The sequence below is a fragment of the Haemaphysalis longicornis genome, unplaced genomic scaffold (genome assembly GCF_048455015.1).
Source record: "Haemaphysalis longicornis isolate Haplotype H1 unplaced genomic scaffold, Haemaphysalis longicornis Haplotype H1 scaffold_5, whole genome shotgun sequence".
Lineage (NCBI taxonomy): Eukaryota > Metazoa > Arthropoda > Arachnida > Ixodida > Ixodidae > Haemaphysalis > Haemaphysalis longicornis.
The window spans coordinates 152,879,294-152,896,829 of NW_027526385.1; the positions used below are offsets into that span (position 1 = coordinate 152,879,294).

Genomic DNA, 17,536 nt, shown 5'->3' on the forward strand with positions numbered 1-17,536 from the left:
GCTTTGCTCATGGAGAAATTATTCAATTTCGGTTATGATTTTCATTTTCCAGCTAAATCGTGTGTTTTTGTGGTCCGCAATGACATCACAGGAACCGACCGCTGTGCAGCCGATTCCGAAGCCTTGTTTACCGTTAATGAGCCTAGATTGCGGCACCCCACTGCTGCAAGCCCTTTTCCTAGTAAAAAAACACAACAGCGAATACGACAGGAATATCCTGTAAGGGAATCGGACATTCTGTCGTCCGTACAACAAAAATCTGTGTCGTGCGACAGACATTCTGTAGTTCCGTTACAAAGATTTATGACGTACAACAAACAACCCTGTAGTCTCAACAGAGATCCCTGTTCGACGACAGATGTTCTTGTTGTACAACAGAAAGTTCTGTCGTGCGACAGAACTTTTTGTTTTGTTTTTCGACTGGGTTCTGTTTTGGTTTGTTTTTGACCGTAATTAAACCTAGCTTGTTTTTGTTTTGGGGGGGGGGATATTTGCTTCGTGAAATATAGTGCTCGCTCGACAAATATGGTCACTGAAGACACAGTTGCTTGCGTCAATCGGCCAGTGTCGTCCGAGACAATCCCAAACACCCCAAGTGCTGTGCAGCTAAACCAAGCATAGTGCGCGCAGTACGAACAGCAGTACGCATCAGTACTTCTATGTTTACGTGTGCTTTCGTAAAGTCCTATGCAATAATGGCTTATGGGCGTCTATGTAAAAATTTACGGTGAGCTATGTCTATGCCTATGGGTTTCTATGGTCACCCATAAAATGCCATAAATTGGGCTATAGCAGGCTGTTGAATTTTTTATGCATCCGGCACTAAAGACGGTAAACCGTAAAATTCTCTTTAGACGATTTTGGAACATCCTAGTATGTTTCCATACAGTCACCGCTTTGAGGTTACTTTAGCCACCTAAAGAAATATGTATGGCTTCGGTTTTAAAGACCAGACGAGACAAAGCTCTTTCTGCTGGCTATAGACCATTGTTTAGCTTGAGGGCTACAGACTTGAAACCATTCAGCTGTTTTTTGCCAGCTATTGGAGAAAAATTGTCCTAAAGCTAAAGAGAGAGAGCCATAAACGCTCGTTTGGCTGGCTATAGGCCGTTGTCTAGCTCTAAGTCTACATACTTCGAACCATTCAGCTGTCTTTTGCGAGCAATTGGAGCGAATTTGCCCTAAAGCTAAAGAGGAGCAGCCATAAAAGCTTCTGCAGCTGGCTACAAAGCAATATATGTATAACTGTAAACCTTTAGACGTGTCACAATTAGGCAGCATTTAGCGGTCTTTAGGAAAGTGTTTGGCGCAGAATCTACAGGCCTGAATCCATAAAAGCTTCCTTAGCTATCGGCACAGTGACATGAGGCTCCAAGCCTCCAGCCGCTAACATAAAAGTGTTAGCCCTTAAAGCTATAATTCGAGCAACCATTAAATCCTATTGATTGATTGATTGTGGGGGTTTAACGCGCCGACGCAAAGCAGGCGATGAGGCGCGCCGTAGTGGAGGGCTCTGCAGGTTAATTTTGACCCCTTGGGCATCTTTAACATGTGCCAAAATCTCGTACACACGTGCGTTTTTGCTTTTCGCCTCCATCAGAGAAGCGGCCACCGCGGCCGGGAATCGAACCCGCGACCTCGTGCTCAGCAGCGCAACGCCTTAGCCACTGAGCCACTGCGGCGGGTATTAAATCCTATTCCGCTGCTTCAATTGGACTTAAGACGCGAAATTCATATACTCGTGATTTACCCAGCTAAATCTACAACACAGATTGGATAACGATGATGAGGTTGACTGGCCGGCTATATGAAAGTATTCGTTCAATAAGGTTAGTTACTGTTTATAACAACAACATAGGACAAGTAAACTTAAAGGAACCTAATGATTTACGCTCAAATTCAGGTTGCAAATTTGGATACTGCGCGTCGGCAAAGCTTCCAGATGAACGTTGAGCGAACGAAGTATACGTTCGGCGAATTCCTCGGCGGCCCTTCGCTGCCGGGGTCAGGTAAAAAAGCGGGCTTCTCTGAAAACTGCCCTCCCAGCGTCTAAGCTTTCGCTCCCCAAGGTAAGTGTGGACACGGTCAGAAATGTGGTGGCAGCTGCAAACAACCGCTTTGCTTCTACAGCTGAGCCCATTTTGAGATTAGTAATTAAGAAAGAGGCAGAACCACGAGAACAGCGACACACGCCAGACAGAAGGATGCACAGAAAGGAAATTCCGGGAAGTGATAAAAAGGCCAAGGGGAGTCGTGTTTTATTTTTGGTTGTTTGTTGCGCAGACTCGTTTTGGCGACTGGTACCGAAGGAAAGATTTCGTTGAAGGAAAGGGTCAGGCGTACCGCGTTGTGTTAGTATTTGTGCGCGCAGCGATGGTAGAATTAGACAATTTTCCTGGAGGGCTGAGAACAGATATAGTTGTTCTGATGATGAAAATAAAACGTTTAGTGATTATGTATTTACCGCATAAAAGTAATCACCTGCGAATGTGTGGAGTGGAGTGGAAAACGTTTTTTTTTTTATCTCATGGAGCGCTACCGTAGGTGGTGGGTGGACATCATAGTCCGGTTGTCCACGCTGTGCCGCGGCGGCCCGGGCGCGCGTCACAAGAAACTCCTGATCCGCGAGCTAGGCACTGCGCAGCAAGCTCTCCCACTTCTCATGGGTGTGTGGTTGAGGGGGGGGGGGGGGGGTGGCAGGGCACATCCATAGCAATGGAGGTGTTGTATTTGGGGTGCCGGGGCAGTATGGGCAGTTGGGGGGTATGCGGTTGGGGAACTCCAATTGAGGAAGATGTGGTTGTGGTAAGTCTCGGTCTGGAGTCATCGCCAAATGTGTGCGTCGGCCACACCTAGGCATAGATTTGGGGGCGGTAGAGGCCTGCTGGGTGCTCTGTAGTGAATAAGGAGGTCGGAGTAGTTCTGTGAGAGTGGGTGCTGGACCAGAGGGCGGCTAAGTGGGTCGTCTTTTTCCCCTTCTGTGAATGCCCGGTGGGTAAGGTCGCGGGCAGTGGAATGAGCCACCTTATTCCCAGTTAGGGACGTATGGGCTGGAATCCATACAATGCGGGTCTCTGGCAGTTCCTAGTCGTTGTTTGAGGATGGCAGCTGCAAGGCCGGTGATTTTCCCCGTTTCGAACCGTCGGCAGGCTGTTTGTGAGTCGGTGAGCACGGTAATATTGGACGTCGGGACGTGCACCACCGCTAATGCGATGGCCGCTTCTTCAGCTGTACTTGTAGAGCCGGTATGAAATGTTACTGTTGCCAGTGTGCTACCATCCGCTCTGACTACCGTAGCCGGAATACACAAAAGTTACACAAAAAAGAGTGTAACTTTTGCTTGAGGAAAAATAAACATTGTAGTAAAGAAATACATCACGCACAATAATTCACTAACATACATTTAGACAGAATACAGACGACCAAAAAACCTAAAAAATGTTCTATGAGTTCCTTTGGCAGAACCCAGAATACCAAGGTACAGACATCTCTTTTCTCCACTTTCTGATCAATAGAAATGATTCATGACTAGCATCAAGTACTTCGGGCTGCTCCCATGTGCAGTGCGAAAGTCGGTGCTGCACGGTTTCAGTGAAAACTGAACCCACTGCTGTGTTTGCGACCAAGTAGAAAAAACAATACTAGTGTTTACGATAGGCTCGGACAGGAGTGAATCGCCTCCGCAACGGGGAAAACGAAACTTGCAGAGAGAACTCCTGTTGTTAACCCGGCCTGGTTTCAGCAGCTGGGCTAACTCACCAAAAAAAATCGCAATTTCCTTACAACATCTTTAGCACGCATCCGCAAGGCAACGCCACAATTCTGAAGAATAGTCAAAATTCGCCATTGCTGGTCAAACATTGGGGCGAGCTCAAGGGGTTTCGGCAACTAACAAATGAACACAGTATGCATCAAATTAACAGATACGTGCCGTGTATTTTTTAATACGCTTAGGATTTAAGTTCTCGAAACGAAGAAAATATTTTCAATTGAAATCGTGGAAAATCTGATAAAGAACATTTATTTCGGCCTGCGGATTGGAACCCATACACTTTTAACGTCAATAAACCGGCGCTATACTTGTTTCAGTGTTTTGTTCCTCAATCCAAAAACTCGGTGGGTAGAGAGCATCGGCATCGAAAGGCCGTACTGAAGGGAGGAATAGGGATTCACCGCCCTGAAAAGTTTGGGTGTGTTTTGGAACTGAACCTGTCCACCACTTTTTACTCGGACAGACTTGTGCTATACTTCAGAACATGTCCACCGCTGCGTGGCCTTGCATGACAGTAACGAATGTAAGTTAAATACGTAAAGCTGTTGAGGGCACCCCGATCCATTTCAGTGCGACAACAGTTCGAGTAGACTCTTGTTCCCCGTGACAGAGAAGCCAAGTAGAGTTCCAAACGCCGTGACCCCATTCGCAAAAGTTACAGGCGTGTCATAAGAATCAGACGGGGTTAACTTCTATACGACATGTTCGCGTTCAGGATGTCGAGTGCACGTTTGTGCCTTTCAACCAGTCATTACTGTAATACGACACTTCCCTTATACCTTGCGTTTCAAGAGTCAGTAGGTGGGACCCCTTTTCGCGTGCTGAGGCACCCCGAGAATTCATTGCTCTCAGTGCTACGGCGGCTCTCAATATTTCGTCACGGCGGAACGGATTCTGTGTTGTAAATGAGCCAGTGATACAACAGTGAACCGTGCGGGAATTGACCACGCACTGCTAAATTTTCATCGACCAATAAACGCCGTTGAGTTGTTCAATGTTGCGCTGAACATGCATTGTAGTCCAGGTTTCGGTATTAAGAAAACACTATCGTCTATTGCAAACCATATTATAGGCACGCCGTTAGCGCAGCCTAGCTTACCTCTCAGCACGGACAAAAAATATCCTTTCACAGAAGCAGACGACCGGAAATAACACACCCAGACGACAACTGCGACACGACCGGAGTGAGGAGGCGGGAAAGCTGTAACGCACCGATCGAGAGAGAGAGAGGATGATATGCACTGGTGCTCCGACGATAACACGTTCCCTCTTATCTAGAGTGTACTGGAATATTCGAGAGGTTTTGTCATCGCCACCGATTATCGGGCGCGTATTATTCGCGCGCTTTACTGTTCGGCGGCGACTTGGCCTGTCTGTCTGCGTACTACATGACCGTCGCTTTCATTGCTTCCTCTTCTGGCTCGAATCACTCAGCAAGCAGGCTGGCACTCGCTCCAGCTTCCCTACAATAAGGGTTTCGCATGGCTTCTGTTCACCTGTTCTACTCACGTTCCAACACTGTGAAATATAATGGGGCGCGCGCTATTTTGCAATTTTTTTGTAGAATAGCGTGTGAAATTTACAATTTTTGTAGAATTTCGAAGATAGAAAGGTTTTGAAAGTTTTGTGAAGCGGGCGCATCACTGCCCAAGCTCCTTAATCGTGGCCCACACACAAAGTGGGTAGTCTCAGGAAACAACGACACATACTTTTGCCTTTTAGCTGAAAAAATCACGAAAGCTCAGACTAACGTGCAAGACTTGAAGGTAGCGATGCTGTGCGAAACCTTGACTACCCGTTAGGAAGGTTTAAGCCATGATTGCAGCCGATTTCCCACTTTTTCGCGGCCGCAAGGACCTTTACTTCATTATTGTTGGTATAAGTGTGAGCTTCTCTCATTTTTTTGGAGTGCTAATTATTGGACGTAGCCTTGGAGGGGCGTACACTATGACGGGTCGTTCTCGCTATCAGAAAGTGCTGCCACGATTACGGCGAACGCTGGAGTTTTTTTTTTTTTTTTTTTTTGTCCAATCTTGGCCAATCTCCCCAAGTGGGTATGCTTGGCTTAGCAAACGTGCGTCGCACTGCGCGGTTACCACGAAGCACGCACGCACGAGCACTAGGCATTTTCTTGATTTTGTTAACTGTCGGGCGGTAGCCGCGAGGCCCTGGCTGACGTGCCCGCGCTCGGCAATTTCTTGGTATTTTGATACGCGAACACGCCAAATTACGATTTGCTACACAGCTTCGCTGTTATTAACTTAGCGCTAGCGCATTGGGCTAGTAGTGTCAAGACCAGAATTGAAATGCATGACTCTTGTTTGTTCAGGCAGAAGCCCTAGATGCCCCCTTCTGCGAAAGAGCGATGTCGTTGTAGTTGTAATGAAATACGGTGCTGCAGAAAACAGTATATAAATAAAAAATTATGCGGGATTCTATGGGATTGAACACTGAACAAGTTTTACGGATCCACAAAGGTGGTCCCAATAAAAAAGCTGTTATTTAGAAACCAATTACGGCTAATTGAATTGCCTTCAAAGCACTTGCAAAGCAATGGTTTTATACAAAGAAATAATGCGACACTTCATACAAAAAAAAAATGCCACATCGAAAATCATCACGGATACCTCCGAGGACTGCCCTGCCCCACAAAGCAAAGTAAATTTTATCCCGATTTTTATTATCTAGTACTGACGAAGGTTGGCAGATTGACTGTATTTTTTTATTTTTGAAACGCTTTCGATTCGCATTCGCGTGTGCTTCTTCTGAAAACCTAAAGCTAGTAAGTTTAATTTGAAATGTGATAATCGGGAGAAAAAATTTGTGGAGCGTGCATTAGTGGCGGAGAGCTAAGGAAGCACTAAGAACTGGCGGTCCCTCTCCCTTCGTTGTAGACCCGGCTTTTGCACCTCACATGGGTATTCGAACTTTCTGCTGATAGTTCTCCATGACTGGCCTCCACAGGCAGGCCCGCATTGTTTTATCCGCACGCTTTCACATCTCTCTCAAAGTGCAGCCCGCTAGCAGGCGGTATTACCCTTGGCAACCGGCTTCGCAAACTCGTCTGTAACACCGACTAGGCGCCTGTGCTCACCAATTAGGCGCGAATGCACCAGAAATGGCGAAGAGAAAAGCACGCGAGAGATCCCACAACGAACGCTGGGGAGAGTGTTCTTGAAGGTCGAGGTGGCCAACGTCGGGCGCTCCTCACGAGGCGCAAGCTCGTGTGCGCTGGGTATTTTTCTTAGTATTTTTTGCGAGCGTCTCTCGTGGCGCAAGCGTGGACAACGGCCCTGTACACGAGCCTTTATGCCATGTGTTGCGTAGTGACGTCACGAGTTGTTGGGTAGCGGTGAGGCTCGGTGGAGCCATGCCTAGGCTAGTGAAGCGAGCGCGAAGCTATGCACAGCAGCGCGGGCAGTTTCACGGCAACGTGAGCTGTAGTCATCACTTGGCGAAATTTCTTATTGCCATGGACGGATAAAGCATGGCTTAAACATCTCTGCATTAAATCTTTATATGGGCATCATGTGGATGTTGTTTCGGAGAAAAAAAAAAACATTCGATTATTACGTTGCCATTACACCAGGTGTGCGGCAGGGCTCTCTTTTCCGCCAGTTGTTTTTACTTAAATACCAATGATATTTTTATTAGTCGATCCTCTATTCGGCTTCTTGCTTATAATTTTGTAGTCAATGGAAAAATTAGTAGTGAGCATGAAATTTTTTTTGGTGCCGGCCTTTTTTTAAAATAAGGTCAAATGTACCTATAATATACATAGTGTTCAAGTTACCGCGAAAAAGACCTAATTCTACGTTGGTAATTTGTGTTCTTCTGGCAGTTCATTGTCTGTACACGAGGATTACGTTTTCGCAAAAGATGGAAGAGAGTTAAATTTTATCCAGCTTAAGTTAAGGCGTTTGTACTGGCGACACAAATATTGCACGTGTTTGACGTGCGTTGTACCAGTTTTACAATACGGTTAAGCCATCCTGGATCCTACCCGGGTAAACCTGAGTGAAAATTTAGAAATATACAAAGCAGAACAACAGGGTCCGTCCTCGGACTACACTGATTTCTGGAGGGTTGTACTACTATGAAAAAAATGACCACGTATCTGCTCTTTTCGTTGCAAATGTACACGGAAGACGATAGTCAACTGGCTCACTGGCAACTAAATGCATCCTTTCCCTTTGCCTATCCCATCTCATTCTGTTCCTTTCCCGTCGCGTTCCTCCCAAGATAACACGCTAGAGGTTTGCTCAAGTCAATTTAAATTTACCGCGTTCTACTGCTCGAAGTCGGGTGTCTCGATGCCAGGGCTGCCGTACGGCGGAGACGCGCGTGAATTGAGGCACCCTACTACAACATTTATAGAACCACGGTTCCCTACTGCACGAGCGGTCTAAGCGGAACGTGGATCACATCTAGTGGAACCATTCGTGTTTATTGCCATATGATTTCTTAAATTCCACCAGGAGTTAGCGCTGGTAACAGCAGGTGAAGTTTTCTGTCGTTGATGTAGTATTTTATTTGCAATCGCAAAAACCAAGAGTTCACGAATTTCTAGTAGAGGAACACTGCAAATATCATCAAATTTACTGATTTTCCGCCTTATACTTGCGTAATCTCTTGTTCTTGTTCACTGTCACTGGACTTAGACTTTTAGATTGGGCTGTGAGTACATAAGACTATCGCGACGATTTTATTTCACTTTGGCCGGGTCGCTGAATCGAGTCACAGACAGATAGACAGACAGACAGGCAGACAGACAATATAAAAGTTTTGCGTTTTAGCAGCCAAAGAGAAACTATCGTCATTAAAAGAATTGAATTGGTAACAGCTTTCCCGCGAGAGAAAAAAATGAATTTACGTGCTTTATGTTATTCCTAACATTAACACTGGAATTGATTATGGGGTGTAATGTGCCCAAGCTACACCTAGGCTACAAGGCGCTGCGTAGTGGAGGGCTCCGAATGAATTTTGACCACCTGGAGACCTTTACTAAATACTTGAATTGAGAAAGACGCTGACTTGAAGACATGGCATTATGTGTCACTTTACATCGATCATTCCTTCAAGCTCACGGAAATACCGTACCAGCACTGGAATCTTTGGCAAATGCTTTTTTGAACAAATATATGGCAATAATCGCCTCAAAAGCGTACAGATATGCTCTGTGAAGGAGAATTTGTTGTCTTTAACCTGCAACCCCTCGCGCTATAACGCCTTTGCGCGCTGCAGCATTCGTTGTATAAGAAACAGAAAATTTCTCACCAGGATGTCCGTGAGTTTATTAATAGATTGCCAATCTTGTAGCAACCACTTCCCCTTCAAGTTTACTTCTTCATCTTGCGCTGCATCGCACAGAAGTACTTCTCTGCCGTAGATAAACAGAGCAAACCAGCCCTGACCAGAGGGGAGCCAACTTATCATCTTCATCAACGGATTAATTAACGAGTCATAGGACGAAGAGGACTGCTCCAGGGACTTGCTGCAGACGTACAGCTTACACTGGTATTGTGGGCGTGTGCTTTGGTGAGAAACCCCGGGAAGGGTATTTATAGGCATTTTATTCTCTTGCGAGTCCAAAGAACGTTGATCGTGGCCTTTAGGTTTTTTTGCTGGACTCATGCCTTGGTTGCACAGCGATCTCACCCTTTTTCATTGTTTATCTGCTAGTGTCTTCGCGCCCCCATTGCCTGATCCAGAAGGAAAATTGGCGCTTGGGCCTGCGTCTTTCTTCGAACTCATAGCTCTGCCCGCGTTTTTATGTGCTCTCGATTTACTTTTGTTGCTTTTACGTTGACATGCGTAAAAAAAAAACTTGGTAGGTTCTTCCTCTTCACCACGCCACTTCTGTGCTACGTCTTTACGTGATGTTTGCGATGTCGATATCTCCTGGTGTCTCTGTGACGCACTCCACCTGCGCAAACGTAAAAGACATTTTGCAGTAGAAAGAAAAACTGACATACTTGAACAAAACATGCCATAGCGCTGACAAGCTGTAGTAGGATGTGACGACACTACAACAGAGCATGATTTTTTACGAATTCTTCATGACGGCTTAGGGAAGTAACAAGTGTGCTCATTCCGGCCTCAACACCTGAAAATGCGCGCGGTGAACCGTGATCAGTTCAAAAAAGAGTTTATGAATGCGCTAGAATCAGTGCATAGCATGAAGAAAAGTTTAATACGGATGTTATGTTTCGCAACAAGGCTAAAGCTTATAAAACGATGGCTCTATCGCCACATACAGAGCTTTTATTAAGTCAAAATATAACCTATAGCAGCTTCTGTGGTCAAGAGATCACTTGTGCCTCTAACCCGCAACACAAACAGCTCCAGCGTGAGACGCCGTTACGATGTCCAAGGAAAACCTGAACGATTGTTCTGTTCAAGCCGTAACAAAACTCTGCAACGAGAGCTGGGTATCTGGCACTTTTCCGAATATTGGAATCATTCCACATAGTGCTTATCTCGAAGTCCCGTAAACATTTGACCCAAGAAAATTTCAGACCCATAGTACTCATGTGCTGCTTCGGAAAATTCGTTGAGCGCATAATTCTGAACTGTCTACAGCCATTCTAGGAAGCCCTCAACCAGATTCTTTAAATCATGTTTGGTTCCCCACAGCTACTGTCCGCACAATATAATCCGCCAAGAATAAAAGAAAACAATCAAGCAAGCCTCCCCGCATGGCGCCCAAACAAACTCGTCATCGCATTTGCAAAAGGCGTTGTCAGGTAGCCCATTCCGCTATTTTTGCAAGTCTGGTGGAAACAAATTGCGGAATGTGAACGAATAAGTATATCCTCATAATCCTCACAAACAAACAGCGCAATAAAAATTTAACATCGTCGCAAACACCCCATAAGTAGTTCTTACATATGCACGCTCTACGGGGACCGGCTCTCTCCGACCCTAGTTAATACAGAATGGTGAAGCTCCGATCCACACTGCGCAGGATTGACGTCTTACAACAAATGGCGACGATATAGCAATTTCTACCAACAGGCGATCGCATGGCAAGATGCAGGAGAACCTGCAGAGTGTCACATACAGCCCAACAATACGCACGAGCGAGGGGTCTACAATGCGCGTCAGAGAACCTGGAACTGCTTCTGGTTATACTCCATCATCACGGGATTGCATATGAGCCAAACCACAAGATGCTCAGTTTGGAAGAGAAATTCCCATCATCAAGCGAATCGGCATCCTTGGCCTGCACATGCAATAAGGCGGGGAGATCGCGTACACACACGAGCAGCTAACACCATCCTTAGGCCTGATACTGAGAATGATCAGCTCAATAACGAATCAATACTTAGGGCACACGTGACACACGCTCATTCAGGCAATGATTATCAACCGAATCATCTGTGCCATTTCATACCTCCACCTCAAGAACTACGAGAAGGAGAAGCTCGACACCGTTCTATGCAGGGCTTACAAGCAGACTGTAGGCCTTCCACCCACTGCAGCAACTGGTAATATCCTGGTAATAACAATAACGCCAGGCCTTTCAAAACACAGAGAATCATGGATTATATCCAGAAAGAAACCACAATGTGTCTCAATAAGAAATCAAACCGAGTATATGGCGCCTAGTTACACAAATTCTAAAATCGCCTTCCAAATTTTTTGCAGCACTGTCGAGCTAACTATAAATGGCGCTACGTGCCCAATTAAAAACCCCCATACTATAGGTCAGCATTCCATCCCAGAAACCAGTCACGTATACGTGGGTTTGGCATGGCCCTATAGAAAAGCGGCGGGAGAACGGATCCCACAATCTCTAAAATGCAGGAAATCTTCAACCATTTGAACCACATTGTAACACGCCGGTAACGGGAAGAGCAGGAATCAAAGCAAGGGCAAATCTTACGTACGCACTCATCATTCGCCAGATATCTTACAGCCTGCTGTACCTGAAGCCTACGCGCACTAAGGAAGGCAGCATATCAGAACGGTCTCAACCTCCAAATTTTTGCGATAACCTCGAGAGTCCTTAAATGCTATCATAAATTACCTTTGAAGAAATCAGGGAGTTCCTCCCCAATACCAAACGTAACGCCAGAGAAAGTAATATTAGGACCGGTCGTCACATGGGATACCGGCTTAACTTCAGAAAAAAGAAAAACTAGACACGACGATGGATATGTTGCCGATTCATAGCCTTTCCATAAAAGCCCTCCGCCTACAGAAAAGCATAGATCCAAATCCACGCAGGGACAGGCGACAGGCCAGTCTCAAATTTCTTTGGGGCAAGTTCGGAAACAATATATATACATTGAATACGCCGAAGCCCGGACGTTCAAACGTACGAACGTAACAATGTTGTAGTAGACGACTGTGACAATCGGTGTGGAGTCATTGTCCGGCCCCGCACAGGACCAAAAAAAATCTGACGCATAGTAGTGGCGATCCGCCTAGCCGAACTATCAAATAGTTGCTTAACCATCAACGTTCCAAATGCCACAAGCGTTTTGGCTGCTGGCAGAATACTTCAACACACGAGGGAGATTCTGCTAACCACAATGACGAAAAGGCATTACATTACACCTGGACACAAGGGTCTGGAAAAAAACGACACAGCTGACCAAGATATGCGTGAACTGGCATACCGTGCTCCATGTTGACCACGATACCAAAATCCCCTCCCCGAAGAAAAACTAAAATGTCTCCTCATATTACGCTTTAAGGAACACGGTCTGCCCTTGTGCCACACATAGATCTGAACGCCGAAGAATCGACGCTCTGCTCAGGAAATAATCCCAATACATATATCCACAAATCTAGATAACGGAAGATGTTTAGTATTAAATGTACGACGCTAACATAAAGTTCTGCTGAATTCGGAGAAACACCCACTATCTTCTACGCAACCTCGTCTTGTCAGGATATACCTCAGAAGTGAACATTTCAAAAAACAATATATTTTCTATTTATATCGATCCATGTCAGGCTGCCGTGTCCAGCACGTCAACTGAAGATGCGCGTGAGCTAATTCTCGGGCATTGGACATCCGGGTGAACACTTCGAAGCTACCATCTTTTTATCCCCCTCTCTGGAAATCTTCACTCAATCGAACCCCACGAAACACTCCCTCGACGCCGAAGTAACCCTATCACGTAAGACATCTTAAGGCCTGAACGTAGAGGTCACAACTTTTTTTCTGTGTCCTTACGCCGTCTTTATGAACATTCTTCTTTAATCATGTATTGGACGCCGTAACAACATTGCCGTCGGGCTAATCTTAGATTTTTAGATATAAATTAATGAAAAAATAATAAATAGGTAAATAAATAAATAAAAATAATAAATAAATAAATAAATAAATAAATAAATAAATAAATAAATAAATAAATACTTGGGCGCGTATCTCCTCCTTTCGTTGCAAATGGCGTTCAAAGACAATAGTCTTTGTAGACATTTGCCACGGAAATGCCCCCCTTTGCTTTCCCGCTCACCTCTCATGCTGTTCCTGTTTCGTCGCGCTCATCCCAAGATAAACACACTGAAGGTTTGCTCAAGGCGATTTGAAGTTACCGCGTTCCACTGCGAGGTCCCTCGATGCAAGCGCTGCAGTACGGCGGAGACGCGCCTGAATCGAGGAGGCCAGTTTTAAGATTTATAGGACAGCGTTGCCGTGCTCCACGCGCGTTCCAAGCGGAACGGGAAACCTAGGTAGGGGATCCCTTCGTTGCTTTGCCGCGTGATTTCTCATATGCCGCCAGGAGGAGGCGCGGGCAACACCATGCGGCGGTTTTCTGCAGTAGATGTAGAACATCATTTTCTATCATTTTCGAAAAACCAAGCCTGCTGAAATTTTTTTACTACAGGAACACTGGAAATGTCCTTGTGTATTGATTTCCTGTCTTATAATTGCATAATATCTTGTTCTTGTTCAACAAGTTTACAAGGATGAACATATAAACCGGGCTTAGACGTTTACATTTGGCTATGAGTATATAAGACTATTGCGCAGAAATCATTTTACTTTGGCCGGTTGGCTGAATCGAGTTACAGATAGACAGACGGACAGACAGACAGACATACAGACAGACCAAAATTTCTGGGTTTAAGCAGCCGAAGAAAGACTATCGTCTTTCTAAATGCGACGACGTATCCATTCCATATCAGCCATATCCGCACGCCGATCACGCGGGGGGATCAGAACTTCTCCTATCGACACAGACGGAGAGAGTATGGAGTATGGAAGTAGGCAGCAAGCCTTCCGTAGGAGAGGGAGCGCCAGCGAAAGAAAAGCCCATTTTATGCTGGCGAATCGACGGCAATCTTCCACTTCTCTGTATGGAAATTAAAATAAATCCTGAAATACCCAAAGTGGCCGCTCCAACCGAAAACTGATGAAAATTTTGTTCGGTTTCACTGGTGAACAAAATAATCAATAACGTTGCGTTTACTTTTTCTTTTTTTGACAGCAGAGCTGTTGTAACTGGCCGTAACTTTGGTGTTGCAGGAAAAAAATACCAAAAGAATTCCCAGAGCTCGTGATCGCCACCCTCGCGGTGACCGCAGGTGGCGCAGTGGCTTTAGCAAAAAAGAAAAATAACACTCTATCGTTTGTCGTAATCGTGGATACACTTACTCGGAACGAGAAGGACACGCCGTCACGCAATCCCCTCGTTCGTTCGTCCTCGTGTCGTCGTGCGCATACGCTCGGTACCGTAGAAGAGCCATCGCGAGCGGCATCGTTTAAAAGACACCTTGCCTGGTTGGGGTCACCGCTACAGCCGCATTCTCTAGAAGCCATTATGGATAATTGGAGACATGGCTACGGGTGACCCAATCTTTCGCGAGACGGCCGGCAGATTCCGCCACCGCTGCCTCTAGTCGATGACGAAAAGCTGGTGGGAGTCTAGAATGTCGAGAACCACTTTGCATCCACCATTCGCCGCGAAGACGACGACCTCTGTGATGCATTTGTGGGTACGTGCCAAAATCTTTGAGGACATCATCATCATCATCACCATTATCATCAAAACGATTACTAGCACCACAAACATGCGAATAAACAGTCATGCTGAAACTTCGCAATGGGTCCGGTACTCCTCACCAAAAACATATTAGTCAGCCAAGCCTAGAGCTTGAGTGCTAGCTTTCCTGATTTTTTTTTTTTGTTGCGGCCAAACATATCGTTTTTGTTTTTGTTTTCAGTTCCGAGTTTGCTTTCGTTACGACACAATGGTTGCGAAAGCGTGAGATCTCACTCCGACTGCATTACGTTATTCTAGCCTCGTCAGGAGCAGTTGTATGCACAACCCGCCGCGGTGGCTAAGGCGTTGCGCTGCTGAGCACGAGGTCGCGGGTTCGATTCCCGGCCGCGGCGGCCGCTTTTCTGATGGAGGCGAAAAGCAAAAACGCCCGTGTGTACGAGATTTCGGCGCACGTTAAAGATCCCCAGTGCTCAAAATTAATCCGGAGCCCTCCACTACGGCGCGCCTCATCGCCTCCGTTGCGTCGGGGCGTTAAACCTTACAAACAACAAACAAGTTGTATGCACAGCGGGGGTTCTTTCCGCGTCAGCCCTTGGGTTTTTCGGTAATACTCGACGTCTTTGTTTAAAACTCGCAACAGCGCGCGGGGCGACCGAGGCCCGGCCGTGTGAGGTGGTCTACCAAGGATGGCTTGCAGGGGCTTAGCCAGGGTAGGGGGCTAAAGGAGGTTCGGTGTCAGAACACATGCCAAAATTTTCTGAGGGCTGCCTTCATCCCTCCCTTTCCCTTTCTCTTTCTTATACGATATACTATTTACACACCGAGTCAATACTTTATAATTTTAAAACAAAAATAAGAAGGGTATAACTTTATTAAAGCCGGAGAGTGAATAAATTTTGTTTGGACACAGGATCTTTTTCTCTTTTTTTGTTGCAGCGTATAATACCCCCCCCCCCCCCAGAAAATATTTCTGGCTGAGCCCCTGATGACGTGTCATTGTAACGAATTCGTGAGGGGGCCTAGTGGGGCTCCTGATGGTCAACGTTTGCTGAACAGTTCCGATCATTGTTCAAAATAAAATCTCGCCCGAAGCCGGCGACACTAACAGGCAGTTTTGTGGCGCATTCCAAGCTCTTCACTATAGACAAGAATTTTGCCGGGTCGGCAATTTTCCAACGATCGAGGTGCCACCTGGCGGGCGTTTCTTGGGGACTGCGGGGCGAGCAGACGACGCCGCAGTCCGACGCTGTTGCTCCGTGCCGCGCGTGAATACCAGACGTCCAGGCGCCACCGAAAATTGGTGTCATTTTTTCTATATATCAGCAGCCACGAGTGAAACAGTGCTTTAAGGATAATGTTCAGTATCCGAGAGCTGTCAGGTCGGTTCATAAATACTGTTGTTAAGCGGTGGGCCACCCCACACGCCCTTTGTCCTGACGGGGGTTGCCTGTGAGGCTACGTTTCACATTGCCAGCAGGTCTACCGACTTTTAATCTCCAATTGTTGCTTATTTCCTGAATTGTGGGCAGGTTGGCGTCATTGCCTTCACTTGGCGATGTACAGAAGCTACTCGTCCGGGCGTGAGTACGCAGCTGTTGTTTGCACGAAGAATCAGCGTAAGCGCAAAGTACTCATGCAAGAAACGTGTGAAGTGCACCACGACAAAATAAGTGTCAGCATGTCGGGAGGCTATTCGCTGAACAAATTTCTCTGAGTCCCTTGAGTGCCGCCGCGAGTGGTTCGTCCTGCTTAATCGGAAACACTTCTAACCTAGCAAATGTGCTAGAGTAAGTACGGTCGTACGTTGCTTTTGGAAGAGCTGTTTGTTCACCCTCATGGTCAATACCTATCGCACGTTTCTGTTTTCTGGAGGTATGTTCTATTCATGTCATCGACGGGAAGCCTACAAAATCAACCGGACACCTGTGCTGCTGCTGTGGTACGCAAAAAAGTTGAGGTGAAAGCGAAATAAAAGCGTCGCGGTGGCGGAGAACGCCCGATCGTTTCGGGAAATAGGTGTTCGCGGATGGCACCCCCCGCTGAAACGCAAAAGAAACGTAAGTATTTGTGTTTGGTTTCCCAAACAAAGCAAAATACGAGTGTTGCTTGTTCTCATTTAAACTTTTTTTTTATCATGTAGTCACTGACATGGTGTAATTTTTCTAAATAACAATAAAGAAGCCGATAAACATTGCAATAGCCAAGCCAAGGCTGTCTTTCTCGGAGCTGCATAGAAGCAGCCCCCCGGTTCGGTCGTCGTTTTTCGCTTCCGTTCTAAAGATCTATGAGGTCTGTGGCACCATTGCCTATTCGAAAGCGCTTTCTCGGCTGCGTCGCTCGTGTTTCAACTGAAGAAACTGAGTTCGCCGTAGCGCGCTTGCATCGCGGGGGCTGCCATGCTAAAATTCCGCACGGTAGCGTAAGCTGCGGCGACGGTCCGCTAAGAGGCCCCGGTTAGCGGAGCGGGGTCCCGTTTCTGTGTCGCCGGTAGCGCGCGAGTGCGCCACGCATGCGCAATGGCGCTCCCGCTTGCTAGCGGAGCGTCAGAAACGGTCAGCTAAAACTCTCTAATATGTCCAGATACCCGTCACTGCGTGGCTGCGACAAAAGCGCAGTGAACATGCGGGTGCCATCCCGGCCGCTCTTCAGATGGAGGCGAGAAGGAACAACGTCCCTGTGTCGAGATTTCGCAGAACGATCTGCAGGTGGTTGTAATTCATCCGGAGCCCCCCACTATCGCGCGCTTATATCCCAGGTGTGGCTGCAGCGTGTTACAGTCCCAAAATTTGAAATTATTTAA

The 17,536-nt window shown here is 46.5% G+C and overlaps 1 long non-coding RNA gene across 1 annotated transcript in view; it reads right to left on the reverse strand.

Annotated features, from left to right (window-relative positions):
• LOC144139463 (uncharacterized) overlaps positions 1 to 4,989 on the reverse strand; it is a 40,852-nt gene extending 35,863 nt beyond the window's left edge. The window contains exon 1 of the long non-coding RNA XR_013316218.1: positions 4,872 to 4,989. This is a non-coding gene — a long non-coding RNA (uncharacterized LOC144139463). The remainder of the gene's footprint in view (positions 1 to 4,871) is intronic.
• Positions 4,990 to 17,536: the final 12,547 nt, after the last annotated feature.